The sequence below is a fragment of the Sceloporus undulatus genome, chromosome 1 (assembly GCF_019175285.1).
Source record: "Sceloporus undulatus isolate JIND9_A2432 ecotype Alabama chromosome 1, SceUnd_v1.1, whole genome shotgun sequence".
NCBI classification, from domain to species: Eukaryota; Metazoa; Chordata; class Lepidosauria; order Squamata; family Phrynosomatidae; genus Sceloporus; species Sceloporus undulatus.
This window is the reverse complement of record NC_056522.1, coordinates 210,817,548-210,838,000: the sequence shown is the minus strand read 5'-3', so window position 1 is coordinate 210,838,000 and position 20,453 is coordinate 210,817,548. Positions and strand designations below refer to the sequence as shown.

The 20,453-nt window shown below is 39.4% G+C and overlaps 1 protein-coding gene across 3 annotated transcripts in view; it reads left to right on the top strand.

Annotated features, from left to right (window-relative positions):
• B3GALT1 (beta-1,3-galactosyltransferase 1) overlaps positions 1-20,453 on the top strand; it is a 416,413-nt gene that overhangs the window by 379,125 nt on the left and 16,835 nt on the right. For all 3 annotated transcript variants that reach the window (XM_042446556.1, XM_042446557.1, XM_042446558.1), the window contains one exon: positions 11,138-11,272. The gene's annotated coding sequence lies outside the window, so the exon portion shown is untranslated. The remainder of the gene's footprint in view (positions 1-11,137; positions 11,273-20,453) is intronic.

Here is a 20,453-nt window from a genome sequence, read left to right as displayed (position 1 = left end):
TCAACCAGAGAGTTTCTCTGGTACCAAACTACAAACCCCAAGAATCCATTGGGTACAACCATGACAATTAAAGTGGAATCATAGCACTATACAGGTAGTCTTCTTTGAAATTTGGATGATGATGATGATGATGATGATGATGATGATGATGATGATGATTGTATTTTGGAATATTTGCATATACCTAATGAGATATCTTGGGGATGGGATCCAAGTCTACACATGAAATTCATTTTGCATACACCATATAAACATAAGCTTGAAGATAATTTTATACAGTGGTCCCTTTGTATCCTCTGGGTTTTGGTTCCAGGATCCCCCAGGATACCAAAAGCCATGGATGCTCAAGTCCCATTAAATACAATGGCATAGTAAAATGATATGCCTTTTATAAAATAGCAAAATCACAGTTTCCTTTTTGAAATATATATATAAGACATGGATGCTTGAATCTATGGATAAAGAATCCATGGGTATAGTGGGCCAATGTTTTCAATAATTTTGTGCATGAAGTAAAGTTTGTCTATATTGAACCATCAGAATGCAAAGGTGTCACTGCCTCAGCCACCCATGTGGACAATTTTGGATTTGGGAGTATTTAATTTTGGAATTCCAAATAAGGGAGACTCATCCTATACTATAATGCTATATAATTCCATTAGCTCAGTGTCATCTAATAGCAATCGAGGCTTCTGGGAATTCCTGACAGAAGTCAATCACACTACCTGTGATCTGAATCATTAAAGTGAACTATCACTTTTTGATTTTGGAGTATTTCAGTATTCCAGATAAGGGATACTCAACCTGTAATTGTGTAGGGTGAATAGTCCCTGCATTTCTGCTTTCTTTCTTCCTCTTCATTCCTACATGCTTACTAAGCTTGTATTTCTTTCTTCTTTGTGAGTTTATACTTGTTCTATTACAATTCAACATCCATTCACACATAAAAATTACTTTCTGGTTTATGTTGCACACTTTAAGTTCATTGAACAAGGCCCTCAGTGTATGATTTTTATACTAGTTAGAAATTATGAGGCCATAACTGAATGGAATAAAGAAGAATCAAGAGACTGCAGGAGAAACTAGAAAGAAAGAGGTTTGGAATCCTGTCACTGAGAGAAGATTAAGCTTTCTCCACGTACAACTCAAGGTCTAGCCAATGTCTTCTTTCCTTCACTAATCGAGACACAACTTCCTACTCTCTTTTTTATACTCCTTGCTATATATATTAAACCTTGCTTAGGGAAGATGGAGGCTGGGAGATTAAAAACTGTTGCTTGTGAAATCACTAGTCTGTGAAATCACCTTTTTGCAAGAAAAACAAGGAGGAAGATGTTCTTTTAAAACTATTGCCTCGGAAATCAGAGGCAGGTAGTAGAAGGTATGACAGGGAAATATAAGAGCAAATAGAAATGTAACAACTCTGCCTGCTATATTTAACGTTGAAACCAGTGTTCCATGACTATTAAATATCTTCTCTATAATCCATATTGTGTTGAAGACTACTTTGCAATTCTAGATGAAGTGTTTACTGGTGTCACTCATATTTCTGTTAGACCAAAATCCATACACCTGATGTGGCATGTCACTGGGATAAGAAAATCAACTACTGTATATACTCATGTATAAGTCTAGAAATTTTAGACCAAAAACTGACCTGAAAAAACTTGGGTTGACTTATCCATGGGTCAATGCAAATACTGTACTTTTAACTCTTATAAAAAAAAAAAAAGGGAGGGGACCATCCCCTTCTCTAAGTTGAGTGACAAAAGGCAAGAGCTAAGTTCATCCCAGGAGAACCTAAAAGAAGCACTGCCCCTCTCTACTCTGTGATGCCACTTCTTGCCTTTTGGAATGCCTTGGAGGGAACATAGCAGTGGTACTTCCCTCTTCATCCATGCCAGCCTTTAGTGTGGGCTTTAACAGTTATGCCTTCCAGAATTTTGTAAGTTCTTTGCCATTGTTTTCTTTTGCTGCATTCTTTACATCCTTTGTTTCATGCCCCTAAGTTTTACTGACAACTTGGGTAATTTCAAAATCCATAATTTTGGCTCCACAATCTGTCCTTGACTCATACATGAAGTTAACTTATAGTTGAGTATATACATTGCATTTTCACCTGCATTTAAATTTTAAACCTTATGTTATTTTTATCTGAAATATAAGGGCATTGGTGAATTTTAGTAAATTAATCAGGAATGAACTGTAATTAAATTCACCCCTATTTTCACCAGCCAATCCAACAGTTTCATTTATTCCCCATGGTTTCTAGGACAGAAAGAAGCGCATTCCATTTGGCTGTCATATCACTTTTAAAGAGGAGCCTGTCAGGAAAAAGAGGCAGACTCAGCACTAACATGGTTGAATACATAGTGTTTCAAACCAGACTTTTAAGAGTGAAGTTCTCCAAAGGCTTTATGGATGGTTCTATCAGTTGCGGTTTGTCCCACATTTGATTGTATTTATTTTTTTTTTATCTAAAGCTCTTTCTATTCCATTTATGGGGGGGAAATCAAATTCTTATCCTAAATTAACTGAAACATAATTCATAATGCCCATCAATCCCTAATCTAGTGTCTGAAAGATTTGAATTGGAGAGGCCTGGGTTCAAATGCCCATTCAGACATATAAAGCTGACTGGATGGTTTAGGGCCAGTCCTTCCCTGTTAGACTAACCTACCTCACAGGGTTGTTATGAGGTGACGAAAGGTGTTAGCCACAGAGACTGTCTTGAACTAGTCTAACAAGGTGTAGAATAAAAACACAACAAATAAGATTTTACTGTGGGTCTTCAAATTGTGTCCAGTTTATGGCAACCCTAAAGTGAAACCTCTCTCATGGGGTTTTCTTCAGATGGGGGTTCCCTTACCTTCATCTAAGGCTGAGAGAGTGTGACTTGACCAAAGTCACCCAGCGGGTTTCCATGGCTGAGTAAAAATTTGAAACCTGTTCACCACAATCATAGTCCAACACTCAAACCACTACACCACGTTGCCTCTCAGCAAATTAGATTAGTTTAGCAGAAATCCTACACATGCTTATTCAGAAGTACAGTTTTCTTTAATGGTGTTTATTCTCAGATAAACAGGCATGCAGTTAAAGGTTAGAGACTGGTTTGTTAGTCAAGAAGTTCAACTTAAACCATCACTAGGAACTTACTATGTGTCCTTAGTCAAGTCACTTTTTGTTAGCCAGAGTCTGAACCTGTGATATGGAGGTAATCCTAATCCATATGTCTACTTTATAGCATTGTCATAAAGATTATTCATATGATGTGGCAATAGGGGATTTGCAGCCCTCCAGATGTTGTTGGACTGCAGCTCCCAGCATTCCCTATCATTGGCTTTGCTGGCCAGGACTGTTGAGAGTTGCAATCTAACCATGCCTAGAAGGCCACCCCAAAAATAAAGAAAAAGATGCTGGTAATCTTTGATGCTGGCGGAGGGGAGGAGAAAAAAAGATGCTGGGGAGAGGAAATATAAAGAAGTATCATGTCCCATTGGTTTCACAGAACTGCTTTTGTTAAAGTTTGGATTATCTGACATTTTGTCTCCATCTGCACAAAGTGCACCATCTAGGATGAAGGTTATCAAAATCCAGCATGTAAAGAACATTGCCGCAGGACATTGCATCTGTTAAAGAGCATTACCCTTCCTGGCGATTCTAAATAGTGTAACCAGAGCCGTTTCCTTCTGGACATAAATAGGAGAAACTGGAACTGGCAGTCCATCGTCGATTAAGGACAAGCCTATGAACAGCTTTCAGGAAGTGGGTTTTTTTTTGGTTTTGTTTTTCTGGAGACTTTTATATAAAGCTGATGTCAGGTATAAATAAGATACTATTCAGCTATGGAAGAAACATTTAGTAATCACATCACAGCATCTTATTAAAATAACAGGTCTCATACCTTCCAACTATCCCATTTCTGTTGGGGCACACATAATTTTCAGAGCCCTCTCCTGGTTTCAAGTGTATTAAAAAATAGCTGTTTTTTCTTGCTTTCTATTTTCATACCACAGTCCTCTGGGAGCAGGCAGCACAGGAAAAAAAGCTGCTGGAATTCAATCAAAACCTCAATGTTTTTTATTCTTACTTTTCCTTTATTTATTATTCAACATATTGTTTTAAACCAATTGATGGCATGTTTAAAATGAATTGCATTTTTGCGCACTTATCTACACCTTACTCCCAAACATCTGAATTTTCCTTCTCAAAGCTCCAGTGCTAAAGTCTGATTTGATCTTTTACCCTTGCCTCATTTGCTCTGCTTCTTCCTATGCACTGAGGTTAAGGGAAAGCTAGCTTGAGCTATTTTTAAAAAGAAAAAGGTTTTACATGAATGGGAGATGAGTCGGGTGAGGGATATGTATTAGGTTCAGACTTTCACAGCATTTAAATGTATTGATAAAATGCATCTGCCTGACTTTTTTAAATGTAATTTTTATTAACTTTACAATGTCATTTGAAACAAAAAGTCAACAATCATCCTCATGAATTACACATCATAATTTGAATCATTCTGACCCAATTGTTAAACTTCTTCCCTAACAACTCTTGCTATTCTGCATGATTTAAGTGTCATATCTCTTCTGTTACATTTAAACATAAATTCTAACATAAATGTGATGCAGATATCTACATACTGTATTACTGATTCCAATAAACTATATCTTCAATCCATAAACCCTACTATCGCCAAATCTCCCCATATATCACTTATACGTCTCATTGCAATATCCCATTAGTTTTTAAAATTTCCCAATTTACCTCCTTTCAGAAGGCAAGTCAGTTTATCAATCTCCGCCTTTTCATAAAAACTCAATAACCAATCATCCAGGGTAAGGAGAGAGGTTTTTCCCATACTGAGGATATAAAATTTTGGCTGCAGCTGTAATATAAAATAAAATTCTTTCATATTTTTATCCAGCTCATCATCAGTTAATCTTAATAAGTAAAATAAGTAAAAATTTCCATCTCTGTTTTTGTGTTGAGAACAGTCTCTATCTGTTGATGTACTGATTTCCAATATTTCTTGCCACATGACCACATTTGAATAAAAATGTGCCTTCTTCCACTGTGATGGTAAGTTGCTAGATTTGGTTAACAGAGCTGCTGAAAGAGGAATAGTGCTTTTGTTTGTTGTTTTGTGGTGGGAAAGAACCAGATACCATGTGGAAGGCTCAGCTTTTATACTTAAAATCTGGAGGGAGTATGTTCCTGGATTCTGAGAAGGAAGGAAGGAAGGAAGGAAGGAAGGAAAGAAGGAAGGAAGGAAGGAAGGAAGGAAGGAAGGAAGGAGAGTTCCAGATATTCAGGAATCGGACAGATATCCTGCATGTGCCCAGAGGTACTTAATCCAAATATCCAAAGACACAACCTTACAGTTCAAATACCCAGAATCTAGGGAAAGTTTAGCACAACCTATACTGGTGGTGGAAGAAGGTGAAGAATCAGTTGTCTTTGACAAGAAAGGGGAGTTGAGGAAAGGATCCAAATTGGAAAAACGTCTAGAAGGAAGATGAGAAAAGTAAGAACAGAATGGTGTTTGAACATGGCAGCATGCATGTGCTCTGTGTTGCAGTTTGCTGCTGTTGGAAGTAATATGTCTGTGTATTTTCTAGTGAGAAAAATGACTTTAATTTTTACAGATGTGCTTTCATTCTGTAAATGCACTCTTTTTATATTATTTGAAGAGAGGGGAGCCTGACATTGTTCTGCAGTGTGGGGAAATCACCCTGTATATGCTCAGAAATGCACTATTATTCCTGCTGTCCAACATTTCACAGGTGAAAACTGAGACATGTGTTGCCAAGCAACATCACAATGTGGAGAAGAGGCATAAAGTATTAATGAGGAAAAAATAGACAAGAGAAGATGTAGCAGTATGCTTTTGCCTGCACCTACTGGGAAGGGCAAGATTCTGCTGCCTCCTCTCCTCTCTGCTGAGTTGAGTGCAAATTACTTTTTAGTTTGAACTCAGATTGTGATAATGGAAGTAGGGCTGGGGAGAAAGGTGGAGACTGGGAGGAGGAGAGAGAAATTGGGACATTTTAAAAGCAGCTGAACAGGTGGGACTACTGAGGATTAATCGAGACAGTTGACGTGTATGATTACTATATAATAGTAATTTCTGCTTAGGGTTTTTCATTTGCTGAGATGCAGCCTGTACCTCAATGTCAAATACACTGTAAGGAGAAAGCTGCAGTTGTAACATGGGGGAAAGCACTCTCCTTATGATCAGGTGCACAGTATTATTACTCCGTTGCAATTTCTGCTTAGAGTTTCTCTGCCATGGATTTATTGCTTGATCTTGAAAGAGGAACTTCTTGCTGTACCACAGGTTCACCATCTGTAAAATGTGACCTAAGGGCTCTAAATATAAATATAGCACATGTCTATGTCTAAGCATTTTACAGTTTATTTCTTGCCTCACTGCTTTTGTCATCTAAAGCAATCTGCCAGCATGCACACTTGGTTCTTGTTTTGTGCTGACAGGACATTTCAAATGGCGTTGGCCGCACCAGAAGGTTGCCAAATTCTAGGGATAGAGATATTTGCTTTTTTCATTCTCTTTAACAAGAATAAAGAATTTTAAATGTGTTCTTCCTATGAGGTGAGTTTATGAAATTTCATGTGTCTGTTTCAGTGATTTTTTTTCTTGCTTTTCTGGATTTATTTGTACAAAAATGTTTTGTACAGAAAAATGTATTTTGTTTGTGTTGTCTGCACAAAAGTGTTGTGCTTTGCACAAAAATTCAGCATGTTTTTTCCATAAACCATTTTTTCACCAAAAAAAAATAGGAAAATGTGAAAAATATCACTGTGGTTGACCATTTTTTGAATGGGGTGTCTAAGTATGCAAGCATTCTTTACATCCCTACCAGTCTCTGTCCCTTATCTCACCCACTCACCATTCACTAGAGTTTTCTCATTTTGTCTGTGAAAAGTTGCAGACAACCGTCATATATAGAGACATTCACTAAGCATACACACACACACACACCTAGGTCCATACCAACCTGAATGCTCCCGCTCTTATTGGATCTAGGATGCTAAGCAAGGTCAGGCCTGATTGGTGCTTGGTTGGGTGACTGCCTAGGAATATTGGGTGCTGTAGGCTTAGAGCCAGCATGGTGTAGTGGTGTGAGTGTTGGACTATGACTCTGGAGGCAAGGGCTCAAATCCCTACTCCACCGAAACCAGCTGGGTGACCTTGGGCAAGTCATGCTCTCTCAGCCTAAGAGGAAATCAAAGGCAACCCCCCCCCCCCAAGCAAATCTTGCCAAGAATATCCAGTGACAGGGTTGCCTTAGGGTCCTCATAAGCTGGAAATTACTCAAAGGCACACAACAACAGCAACAGCAGCACACAGACACATTCAGATGCAAGTGGTTTTAGAAGCATCGTTTTGCAGAGAGGTTACTCAAGAGTTAACTATATTCATCAATTTTGCCTTCCTCTATTTTTATTTTGTCTTGTTTTATGAAGGCTCAGCTGCTCTGGATTCAAACCCATAACTAATATTAAATCGATGCATTACATTTTGCATATCTACTGCTACCCTTCTGCCTCCCTTCATTACAGATGTGGGCTTCAGGCCTGGATGGTTTGGGGGCTTATTTTGTTTGATTTTTTTTTCCTCCTTGAGTACCATTTAATTTGTGCAATTATTTTTCCACTGTACACATGCCACATATTGACTTGTGCCTTTTAAAGAGAATGCAGTTGCTTCTGATTAGAATATGGTGTGTTTTTTTTCTTGTTTTCACTGAGGCATGCCAGTGACACTTTGGATGAGAATCTGTTTATTTGTTCTTAAAGTGCCTGACAAATGGTCCAAGTCTCCCTTTAATATACACTAGGCCCTCCACATTCGCTGGGGATAGGGGCTCAGGTCCTCTGGTAAAATGAGGGGGGGGGGGGGGACCAAATAATATAAACAATTTTTTAAAAAATCTCAGAGAACACCTTTCTAGGATTCTCTAGGTCCTCCAGTGCAACTCTATGGCCAACATCCAGCAGAAGTTGACCATAGAATTGCACTGGAGGACCTACAGATGCCTAGAGAAGTGTTTTCTCTAGACATCTTCAAGCACTCCAGTGTGACTGTATGGTCACCTTCTGGCAGAGTTGCAATGGAGGACCTAGAGATTCTTAGAGAGACCATATTAATCAAATCTGTGAATAATCAAATCTGCAAAAATCAATGCCACAAATGTGGAGGGCCAACTGTATTTGCTTTTGAGGAGCCCATAAAAACTGCTGTTTGTTCCTTTCCTTCATGAAATCAGCCAGGGTAAACAACTTGGGGACCTCCAGGTGTTGTTGGATCCCGGTTCTCTTTAGCCAGTATAACCAGGAAAGCCAATGATAAACCCTGGCGAGAACTGTCATCCAGCAACATTTGAAAAACCACAAAATTGTTCATCCTAAATGAAATTATACAACTAGACTTAGTCATTGCCATGGGAACCCTAAATACAATTCAGAGATAAAGGCAAGCAGGAATGATTGTCCTTTGCAATGTTACCATTGTGTGTCTAACTATGTGTTGGCTCATGCAGGTGATGATCACTGTTAAAGATGGCACTGCCAGTCTTATCAGCGTAGGCACAAAGTTCCTAAGTTCAGTGTGAGGAACTACCTGTGCCACTCTGAGTGCTGAATACATATATCCTGCTACTTCAGGGAATTACCTGTGCTCCATCCTGTGTGGTTGGCTGCTTGCTTGTGAATGGTGGATGGAGTCACACAGAAAATACATTTTAATGCTCAAATTCTCCAGTCTTTTTTCCTTCATACCTACTGTACTTGCTGGCTGGCCCTCTGTATTGAAATTATGGATTCATAACCTTGAGTTATGAATCTATAACTGCTCTGTATTGAGTAAGACTATACAAAATTGTAGAACTATTGCCATAATTGTAAATGCCCCCCTCCAATCTACCTTAACAGCAGCCACATCAAGTGGTGGAAGTCTGTTCAGTTGGCAACTGGGTGCAGGAAGATGACATTTTCAGGCCAATCCCACATAGAACGAGGTTATGACAATCAGGAGCAAGAATCATGTCACAATTCCTTGTCACAGACTATTTGCTGGCGAGAAGGCAATGGAAACATCACCAGCCAAACAGACTTCCATAGCCTGGTGTTGTTGCTAGTTGTTAAGGTAGGTTTGGGAGGTCAGGCCAGGAGATGTTCTTTAGTTACACAGTTGAAATTAAGTAGGCAATGTAGGAGATCAGTGACTGTTATTAAATTAGAGGCACTTCCTAACAGGGAATATCAGCAGGGGAATTTAGAGTCGATCTGTGGGGGAAGCTGCCAGAGCTGGGAGGAGTGAGAGAAAAATATCAACAGAAATCTAGTCTGGGCTCTGTGTTAAAGCTGGATGGAGAAGGAATTGCTTTCTCCCATTAAAATCAAATATTGGGTGGAAGACATTAGCTTCTGTGGCTTGTAGTGAGAAAAAGTTTTATTGATGGATTATAAGACTTGGCAGTGTGGAAGAGGTTGGTATGAGAATGGTCTGTGACGATTTTGAAGTAGAAAGGGTGAGAAATGGCATACTGGTAGGAATTAAAATCCAGTGAGTAACTGCCAGCAGTTTGACAGATACTGTATAGAATTTTTCTGTTATAGACTTGGTTGGGATTAGATTTGTATACCATCTTTCAGGAAACAGTTTAAGGCATTAGGTCAAGGAGAAAGCCTGGGACATTCTGTGCTCAGGTAGTCCTGTAAGGTGTTTTTAGTTTTTATTTAAAATGTAATTTTCTGGCCTAGCTGATGCAAATGAACCCATACTCAAATGTAATGGTTGTTGAAATATAGAGACGCTTCCTTAAAGGAGAATGGGGAGGGGAGTTTAGAGACAATTCTTGGACAAAGTGGGCAGATCTTGGAGCAAATTGAGAAAGGAGTTGCAGCTGAAGATTATCCCTAGATTTATCTGTTTGGCAGTAAATAATTACTGTATTTTCTGGCGTATAAGACTACTTTTTAACTCAGGAAAATCTTCTCAAAAGTTGGGGGTCGTCTCATATGCCGGGTGTCATCTTATAGGGCAGGTGCTGAAATTTCCGAGCCAGACTGTAGAATCTGCGGTCGCCGCATATAGTGGGGGGAGCTCAAAAACGGCCATGGACGCATCCCCGCCATATGCAGCGATCGTATGAAAGCAGCTGCCGCTCTGATAGTCTTGGAGACAGGGAGGGCTGGGCAGGCAGGGAGAGCTGACCAGTCCAAGCAGGCTTTGTATACAACAAGGTTTCCTGTTAAGTACCTGCATGTCATAAGCATTTGAATTAAAATTACCATATTGAAATCAAATCTGATGTTTTTTAAATTTTTATTTGGTGTGCGTTGGAAGGGGGTAGTTTTATACAGCGAGTATATCCCAAACTCTATATTTTAACTGGAAAAGTTGGGGGTCGTCTTATACGCCCAGTCATCTTATACGTCGGAAAATACGGTATACCAAATTCTTCTTTGCTTTGGCCTTCATATGAGGAAGCCCCAAATTTATTCCATCTGTCAGGGATAACAATTCAGGCAATGATTCTTGATTGCTAGGATGCAGAGAGAAAGAGAGTGAGAGAATCTACCACAGACCTTTGGGGAAAAACCATTGTATTATTAGGCATTATAATACACAACATGCTTTCCGAAGGCACCTTTTTTGAAACCAATGAACCATCAATCAATGGAGACAACGGGCATAATTGATTTGATTTGTTAAGGTGCCTGCTGTTTTGTCAGAAAGCTCAAAGCATCTTCCACACTATAAAGGTTATAAATGCAACCAGAGTTGTCATCTTCTTTTTTTAATACCAAGGCTATGCCATTTCCTTTACTTGATTTTTCAGTGAACATATTTCAAACACTTTTCATTTTTCCGGTGTTAAGGAGGAGGATTTTTTTTTAAAAAAAAATGTGGTAATGCTTCCCAGATAGCTATTCTCCACAGTTTGCTGACTTTGCTTCGTGGTGATTGGAAGCCTCCCCCAGAGGAAAAGTCTAGTCTGTGCCATCTCTCATGTGTATTGTTTTCAATGGGATTTATTTCTCTGTACTTGTAGCTGCACTGTTTGCTCACAACAATCTTTCAGAGTAAGTCACTGTTTCCTTTTTGCAGACAAATGAAGCAGAAACAACCACTTGGCCCCAGGCTACTCAGATAAAACTTCAAACAAGCTTCTCACCGTCACACCTGAGGATCTGTCGACCAGACCATATACTCAATCACAGACTTTTCTTTTTTTCCTGCTCTGTGAGTATTACCTTTCTGCACTCCTCCCTCTCCTCAGCTTTTCTTTCTCTCCTACAAAAAAAAATTAAAATATGCATTTGGATCTCCAGACAATAGTTGTCTTGCCAATATGGCTTAGCTTCTCATATTATATTTGATTAACAGCATGGTGTCTCAGGAGAAAAACCACTAAATAACTCAGCCTTGCTGGGTAGTTCTTTGGATGAGTATTAATAACATCTCAAAATATATTGTCTCCCAGGCTCTCTGAACAACAGAGCCTTTAGTAGAAGCTACCAAATCCCTGAAAAATGCAGCACAGCAGGACTGCTGAATATGGCTTACCAGTGTCCTATCCATTTTCTTTAATAAATGGCTATGTTGGGGTATATGTGCTTGCATGTCTATTCAAAAGATTCTTCTAGCTGTATATCTTTGCCAGGATTGTAACAGTCTGATTCTAGGATTTGAAAGATTACTAATGGCCTGTAGGTTACCACTAGTAAAAATGTCTGTGCTTTCAATAACAGAGACAGGACAGACAACTTCAAAACATAAGAGGCAGCCTACATGAAGCACGTATAGTAGCTTATATGGTAGTAACTTAATACTAAGATGTCATTTTTGATGCACAAATAGAGCTATTCCCCTCTTCTGTGTCTATGGATTTGTGTCACATCCCAGTCTGATCCTGTAATCCACCTCTTGCTATAGCCTTGTCCTGCAATGCAGAAGAAAAAGGGCCACCAAACAGAAGAAAGGATTGGCACAAGTCTTTTAGGAGAAAATTTACTGTGTTAGGGAGCAGCAATAGAAGTGTGCAGTTGTCCTTACATGTTGTTGCTTAGCTTTTCGTGAACATCTGTTTGGAGAACAGAATGCTAGACAAGATAGGTGATGTTTTTATGAGAGTCAGATACTTTCCCTCTTTTATGTTTTATGGGGGGTTAACAATCATTATGTAGGCAGCAGAAGGCAATCCAGGAAGAATTTAGCTTTTATATGACTAGTAGTACTAGAATTAGTAATAGTTGTTGTTATTGCCTTCATCATTGTCCTTCTCCTCCTCCCCTTCTCTGTATTTTTAAAGCAACATTGTTGTCTGAGTGGGTTGAAGTAAAGTTGCAGATGCCTTAGAAGCTAATTCCAATATGTGCACCTGTTTCAAAAGGGCTAAATTAGTACCTTATATAAGAAGATTGCACATGGCATGTCCATGACTCTTCTTAAATGGCTATGGAATTTCTTCCACTGTTCATCATGGAAAGCAAAAAATTAACTCCTTTGCTTTTCTTACTTTGCCCTAAACCCTCTCTGTCTTGTTCTCCCTTTCCCTCCCTAGACATTAAACAAAGCAGCAGATGATAGCAGTCTTACAAAGTACATATGCACTGAACTCAGAAATGAGAAAATAGGTTTGTTTACAACAAAGATACAGAAAGCTGGAAGTGGTGTTTCAACAGCACAGAGAAAATAAATTACAGTACCAGCTTTAGCCAGTAGTAGTTTTTGTATAGTAGTAGCAGGAATAGTAGGTGTGGATGCAGCTGTACTGTAGACGTAATGCAGCTTGATACCACTTTAAGTGTTGTAGCTCCATCCTCTGGAATCCTGGGATTTGTAATTTTACACGGTCTTCAACCTTCTACCAAAGAGTGCTGATGCCTCACAAAACTGCAAATCCCAGGATTCTGTAGGATGGAACCTTGGCAATTGAAGTAGTGTCAAACTGCATTATTTCCACATTGTAGATGCACTCAATGTTAAGAATGAACAAGTGCAGAAACAAGTAGAATTGTAGTACTTGCTCTACCGCAAATATAAAAACACCCCCATGCCTTGATCTGAAGAGGCATACTGTATATGCCTCAATAGTTGATCTATATACAAAGTAAAATCAATCTGCCTACAATTCATATTCTCTTCCTAGCCTACAATGTCATGGCATGTCCTAACAGTGATCATGAAGTGGGCTTCAAGTTTTAGATAATATTGCCATTACTGTCTGAGATGTCAGGTGTTTTTCGGTGCCAGCAGGATTGCACAGACAGGAATGTAAGGATCTGCATTTCCTGATCTTGTAAACCTTTACATGTTTTTTCTAGGATAGATATTTCTGTATTTTTAGCAGAATAATAGGCTTCCAGTTAAATCCATATGCTACAGTTCCAAACCAAGGAGAATTAATTAATTAATTGCTGCATTTTAAAACTGCTCAGTAACCAACATTCTATGGGTGGCATACAAATTAAAAATGTAAAATTCAAGGTCACAAAAATTAGCATAGAACAAATCAGATAATAAAGCAAGATAAAACCATAGTGGCAACACATAATAAAGCCAACACAAAACCCATCAAAAGTGATAAAATGGTATCAAATATACAGCAACATCTGGGAGATGAGGGGCCAGTGCTGCTAATGAATTTCCTGGCAATGCAGCAAAAAATGTGACATTTTTTCTTTGAAAGTGGGACTTCTCCTTTAAAATAAGCAGTGATGAGATCCACCTTATTTGGTGGCTGTATCTGAAGAGGTATCTCAGGGCCCAAACAGACATGCCAAAATAAAGCTGCTTCGGGTCACTTTGGAGATAAGCTGTTTAAATGCTGCATGTGTCCTAAGAGGCTGGAAGCCACGCCAAAGCCACGCTCCAGTCCTAAGGACTGGAGCGCTGCTTTGGCGCAGCTTCTGGCCTCTTAAGATGTGTGTGTCATTTAAACAGCATACCTCCAAAGTGACCCAAAGCAGCTTTATTTTGGCCTGTCTGTTCAGGCATTTAGATAGAAGGGGCATCCTGGAGGTAAGAAATGTTTGGCAATGGAGCCAATTACCTAGACTGATGATAGGGTCTCTTTCAGAAATAGGTTGGACAGCTACCTTCTGGGGATGCTGTAGCTGGAAATCCTGCATTGAGCAGGGGGTTGGACTCCATGGCCCATGATGTCCCTTCCAACTCACATTATATGCTGGCTTTAAATAGGAATGGGCAAAGGGTGGTCCTCCAAGTGTTGTTGGACTGCAGCTGCCAACATCACTCACCATTGTCTGTGCCATCTAGTGTTTCTAAAAATTGCAGCCCAACAATATCTGGAGACCCCCATGATTCCCGCATGAATCATGATCAGACCCACCAGTGGATCTTAATTTCCCTGTTGGGAGCTGGTTGATATTTCTTTACCATTTTCAAAGGTAGATCCACATAGAACATCTTGGACGAATTTAAATGGTTTGCAACTCCTCAACAACTGTTGCTAGGCTACATCTTGGCCAGTAGTTGTTGCTGTTAAAAGATTTTTTAAAAACTGTCCTTCATCCAAAGCTTTCAGCTGATGACAGGAGCTCCCAGTCATTCAGGGCATCCATGCTTCTAGTCAAATGGTTTTTCAGACCTCATGTGGAACAAAAATGCCAAGATCCTTGGCTGTTTTGACTTCCTTTATTGAATGTTTTTTCTTATTCAATGTCTCATAAGTTGTTTTCCTGTCTTTGGGTCTATTTTAGTGTTTTTGTTCTCTCTCTTTCTGTATTTCTGAGAAGTGCAAACTAAACAGCAAGGATGCCACATCTGAATCCGTCACTTGCCATCTGAGGTGAAATGTAACTCAGATAGCAGGTGGTCCCAGAATCTCCATGACGGCAAGGAGAGTGCTGAGAGGGAAGAGAAGGCTAGGAAAGCAATTTGGAAAGGGAGGCTCAGTGGTAATGGATAGACAATCCACATACTCCCTATTGCTTCCCTTTTTTCATAGGTCACCTGGTTAATTCTCCATCGGTTCCCAGTGTTTTCAAATGCATCCTTGGCAAAATTATCATCTATCCATTTTATGTCCCTACATTCTTTTCCAGCTGAATTAAAGAACAAGGCCAAAATGCAATGGTAAAAGAAATGTGGGCCTCTTTAGAGAGTGATTCTGCAACCTCTGCATCAGCAACAATGTCAGTGGGTGGTGAATCTGCTCTGGGATTTAGTCTGAAATTGAAAGGGTGCTGAGTCCTGTCCCTCATGCCTCATTGCATGGCTCCTTGAAAGTTGAGAGCAGATTCAACACCCCACTAAGATAGAAACTCCTTCTCCAGATGCCACTCTTTGACATGGTTGGCACTGCATTCTGACTGACTGAACTAACCTAGTCCTGCAACCCCCACCTGCACCCAATATGATATAATCTTGAGACAGTTGTATCCTGTTATAGCCTACATGGCTATCAGAAGGAATAATTGCACTAAATAACAAATGTTGTATATTCCCTATTTTATGGCTGCTTTTTCAAGATCATGGCTGTTCAACATCAAAAGGAAAGTGCAAACATGCCATGAGAATAAGGTTGTTGTTGTTGTCTGCCTTGAAATCATTCCTAACTTATTGTGACAATAACACAAACCTATCGCAGGGTTTTCTGGGCGAGATTTGTTCAGAAGAGATATGCCATTGCTTTCTTTTGAGTTTGGGAAAGTGTAGTTTCCCCAAGGCCATGCAGAGGATTTCCATGACTGATTTGAACCCTGGTTTCCTGGAGTCCTAGTCCAACTATTTGCCTAAAAATCCCAAATACTGTATATCTTCTTGTTTCTTGATGCTCAAAACCTCACTAAGCCATCCCTCTCCTTTCTTTATCCAGTGGGCAAAACTCAGAAGTGTCCATTTTGGCAGTTTCCCTGCCAAGTATTCCCCCACCCCCCACCCCACCTTCTCTGTCTTAATGAAGATCTTCTGCACCCTGAAGCTTTTTGGCACTGGACTAAAAGAGTATTACTAATAGTTATGAACCTTGTGCTAACTTCAAATGGGGAATGTCTAAGCCCTTCTACCTTACTATAGATCTTTTGACAGAATACGATTGGCCTCTGTAAATAGGATACATGGCCACCAGGTTCCACAATTATCAGCACCCCATCAAGTGCCTGAAGCTGCCCCAGCTATGCTTGATCTGGGAAGTGGGGACTGGTGGCTCACATGTCAACAAGACAGTGAATCTGCTCTGAGGTTTAGTCTTAAAGGAGTTCTCCAAGGTGCTAAACCTATTTTGATTTATGTGGGCTTCAGCATACTGGATAACTCCTTTAAGGCTAAAACCCAGAGCTATTAGCCACTACTGCATCTAAACCAGAAAATTCCATAAGCCACTTCTCCTTGAGAGAAAATAATAATAATAATAATAATAACAACAACAACAACAACAGCAACAGCAACAATAAACTAAGCAACTAAAAACCACATCTCTGCTCATGGTGCCTAAAGTCAGCTGCCCAAGATGACTACTTTTCTCTTCCCACTGATAGAGCCATGTGGTATAGCTGCCTTATCACGCCCTTAACCAACTGATAATCACTCCACCTAATGGTAGGACTACCATGTCAGGTGGCTTACCATTTGCTCTGATGAATTTTATGTCACTTCTGCTGCTGTTGATATCACAGAACTGAGTAGTTAGAATGACAGGCACAATGTGGGCAGACTCAAAAGGAGAGGCAGTGTTTCTCTAACACAGAACGGGAGTTTCTTAAGAGGTCTCAATAACAATCCAAAGAATCCCACTTCATTCATTTCCCGCCCCCAGATCAGGTTCACATACGGAGAAGGGCAGCATATGGAGATAGTTATTGTGTTCTGGGTGGGATCAGGTATATTACAGATCTTGTCAGCCAATGGTTCTTCACTCTGTGACCTCAATCTTTGTTTTAGTCTCAACTAGAGTAGACCCATTAAATCAATGGGATTTATTATGTACATGTTGACTCACCATTTACCAATGAATTCAGTGGGTCTACATTAGTTGAGACCAACCAATATGATGCAGGTCTATATCGGGTAGTATAAAAGTACCAGCAACTCTTCAGCTGAAAAATACCTCAATAATATATAATTGGCACATCCAGCATTGACTACATTGGCCATCTTTTGGACACAATGAAGTTGAGTTTTGTATCCATATTTCCTCCTCCTGTTTTCATGCACATACTCCCATTGGCCATCTAGTTAGGAGATGTGGACACATGTTAATTATAGAAGGCTTTCAAATATGCATGAGCAAGAAACTAAATGAAGAATTTATTTCACACTGGTTTAAAAAAATCATTTTTCCTGGTTCGTCCTGAGTCTGACTTCATGGATCTGATTCAAGGAAACAGCATAGCATCTTTGTTATGGTCTTCCAAAGATGTGCCAAATAGTAGATGTGCAATAGGAAGCTATTACTCCTTTTATGTCTCTGAAGAGTTCTGTCAACATCTTTATGCACAGCAGCACATTACTGTGTACAAGAATTTGTGGACTGTAACTAGAGTGTTTGGTTTCAATCCAGCATAATATATGAATCAGGCATAATACCACTTCAAAAATTCTTTTGGGGGGGGGGAATTAATGCAGAATACTGGTACTTTCCTGTGGAACCATCCATACTGAATTCAGAGGGGCTAGGAGTTGTCATATGATGGATTATTTCTACAATTTAAATGCATGATTTAGATAAAGTTGTGGATTTAATATGTGCTGGTGATATTTTATTATTGATTTTTAATTAACCAATACAATATGCAGAGCTGTAATCTTGTACATGTGGCATATGTTGCACAGCACTAAATCCATAAACCTGATTATGTTGCATGCTGTTTTTTCCTGATAACCCAGCTAAGCAATATTTACAATTACAAGGAGCTCTTACTGTAAGAAATATAAGTTCTGTGTAATTTCCTGGTATGCCAGCACAAGCAAACATATATATTTTCTCCCTTCTTCTGTAGACATTTGCAATTCTGTTGATCCATGGTTACATCACTTTGTTTGGGGAGATTTGTGGGAGGAAGACTTGCATGCTCAGTTGCACCTCTGTCATTCCCCTAGGGATCCAAAGATTACAGGTAGAACTTTCTACAGCCTCCAATTAAATTGTGGGGCAGGAATTGCCCTGGCTATGCCTCTCTTCCTCCCTTAATGGGGCTGGGAGAAGAAATACAAGCTCAATGTGACAGCCATCTAATGAGAATGTGGGGGAAAGCTCCCGCTACTCTACCTTGCAGATGAAACAAACCACAGAAGGGAAAGGCAGAGCACACAGGAATCAGTTGGATGGGAGGAGAGATTGGACACTGAAGAATAAACCTAATGGTGCAGATGTGAAAAGATAAAACACCTGAGCCTGTCCATTTGACCACAGGTTACTGCCCTTTAGAAATGTTAGGGTCTCCATTTAAAAAGAAGTGCTACAAGTTATGTATAATGATACTGGCAATAAAATATGAAATAGAGCAAGAACATGGGATATTTGTATTTTTACAATATATTTAGACTAGTAACCTTATTAGGCACACAGAATCATGGCTTGTAGTGGTCACGGTAAGAGCAGGAAAGTTCATATTGAGAATCTGCACAGACTCATATGAAATGACTTGTTCCATTTGAAGAAAGTTATTATGGAAACTAATGAATAATAGTAATAAAAAGAAAATCTATGCAGCTGTGGCATCCTCCCTCAAATTTATAGTTTTGTTGTGTCACAAATGTAAAACATCATATGTTTTCTCATTTATATCTGAGAAAATTATATATAATTTTCCTCCTGGATAGCATGTTTGTTCCTATTGTGTTTGCTAGGTTAATTTGTGCCTGTGGAAACAAGCATCCTACTGGTTATTGCCTATGACAATAATAATGATAGACAACACAATTCCCTTGTTCCTCAGTACATCATATTTTGATTCATAACATGCCCAAGTATGAGCCATCTTGTCAATGTTTCACATTTTTAATTGCAATGCATGCTAAGTGCTCCCCCAGTATGGAAGCATCCCTTTGCCTTTGGAGAGGGTAACAAACACCGGACAGGACCATGCCCCCCTCCAAGGGCAAGGCCCTCCTTCACTTTGTACCCATCTTATTTAATAATTCTGAAAACTGTTCAGTTTTTCTCCTCTAGCGGTAGCCACACATCCATCCTGAATTGCCTGATTGCATTTGGAGCCAGCTGGGACATAGCTATAGGGAAGGGTCAAAATGATAGGTTTGTCCTCAAATAAAAATTCTGCCTCCTCCCGTAAAATATCCCTTCAGTCTCAAAAAATTATAGCATTGCAGTAATTTAAAACTGAAGTTGAGCTTTTAGAAATTCAGTTTAGGCATCAAAAGAAAAGGAGCAGACAGTGTGACCAAGAGAATGTGGACATAGGAAATACCAGATTTTTAGATGTTAATAGCTTTGTGTTGGATGATTTGTTCTCTGCATTGCTTTAAATTTGAGAACTGAAGGAAAGTTTCTTGGATGGGGGGGGGGAATTCTTATGGAGGTGGTAAATCCTTCATTCCCCCTCCTTCAGTAGATTCACAGCTCGGGGCAAACAACAATGTTCAGCCCTCAGTTAGATATGAGAAATCTCCTTGTACTGACCACAACCCCCTTGTCCCTGAACTTCCATCACTGCTCTGGAAGGTATGAGGGAGTTTCTACATTGTATTTCCTTGACTGTAAGTTGAAGACTCCATGCAGTTTAGAATCTCACTTATTCCTTATTACATGGAAGATTCCATATATGTTCAACTACACATTCATAGACTCCACACCCTTCAAATATTCCAGATGAAAGTGAGAAAGGTCAGGAGCACAAGAAGTACCATTTAAGGGGACACTGGGATGGGACTGCAGTAGACAGCTCTGTATCCCCTACATATATTGAGGTTTCCTGTTGAGACATAATGCCTGGACAGAACTAATAATAATAATAATAATAATAATAATCAATTTTATTTCTTACCCACTTTTCCCCAAGGTTCAAGGTGAGGTACAACACTGATTAAAACACATAAACACAGGACACATTAATTATCCAACATATTTCAATTTAAAATTCATAGTTTAAAGTCAACTGGGTAAGCCTTCCAGAAGGGATAGGTCTTTGAGACACTTTGAAATTCAGACAGCATGGACATTTTCCCATTTTATGCCATTCTGTTATCAATCCTAAATTTACCCCATAATGAAAAGTAACAAGCAGTGTAGAAAGTTACTTTGAAAAAGGGAGAAGATGAGTAATGGCAATATATTAGTTTTCAATCTGCTTGTTAGTAATGGGAGGAAAGTCAGGGCCCAAACAGATAGGCCAAAATAAAGCTGCTTTGGGTCACTTTAGAGGTATGCTATTTAAATGACACATGCATCTTAAGAGATCAGAAGCTGCACCAAAGCAGCACTGCAGTCCTTAGGACTAGA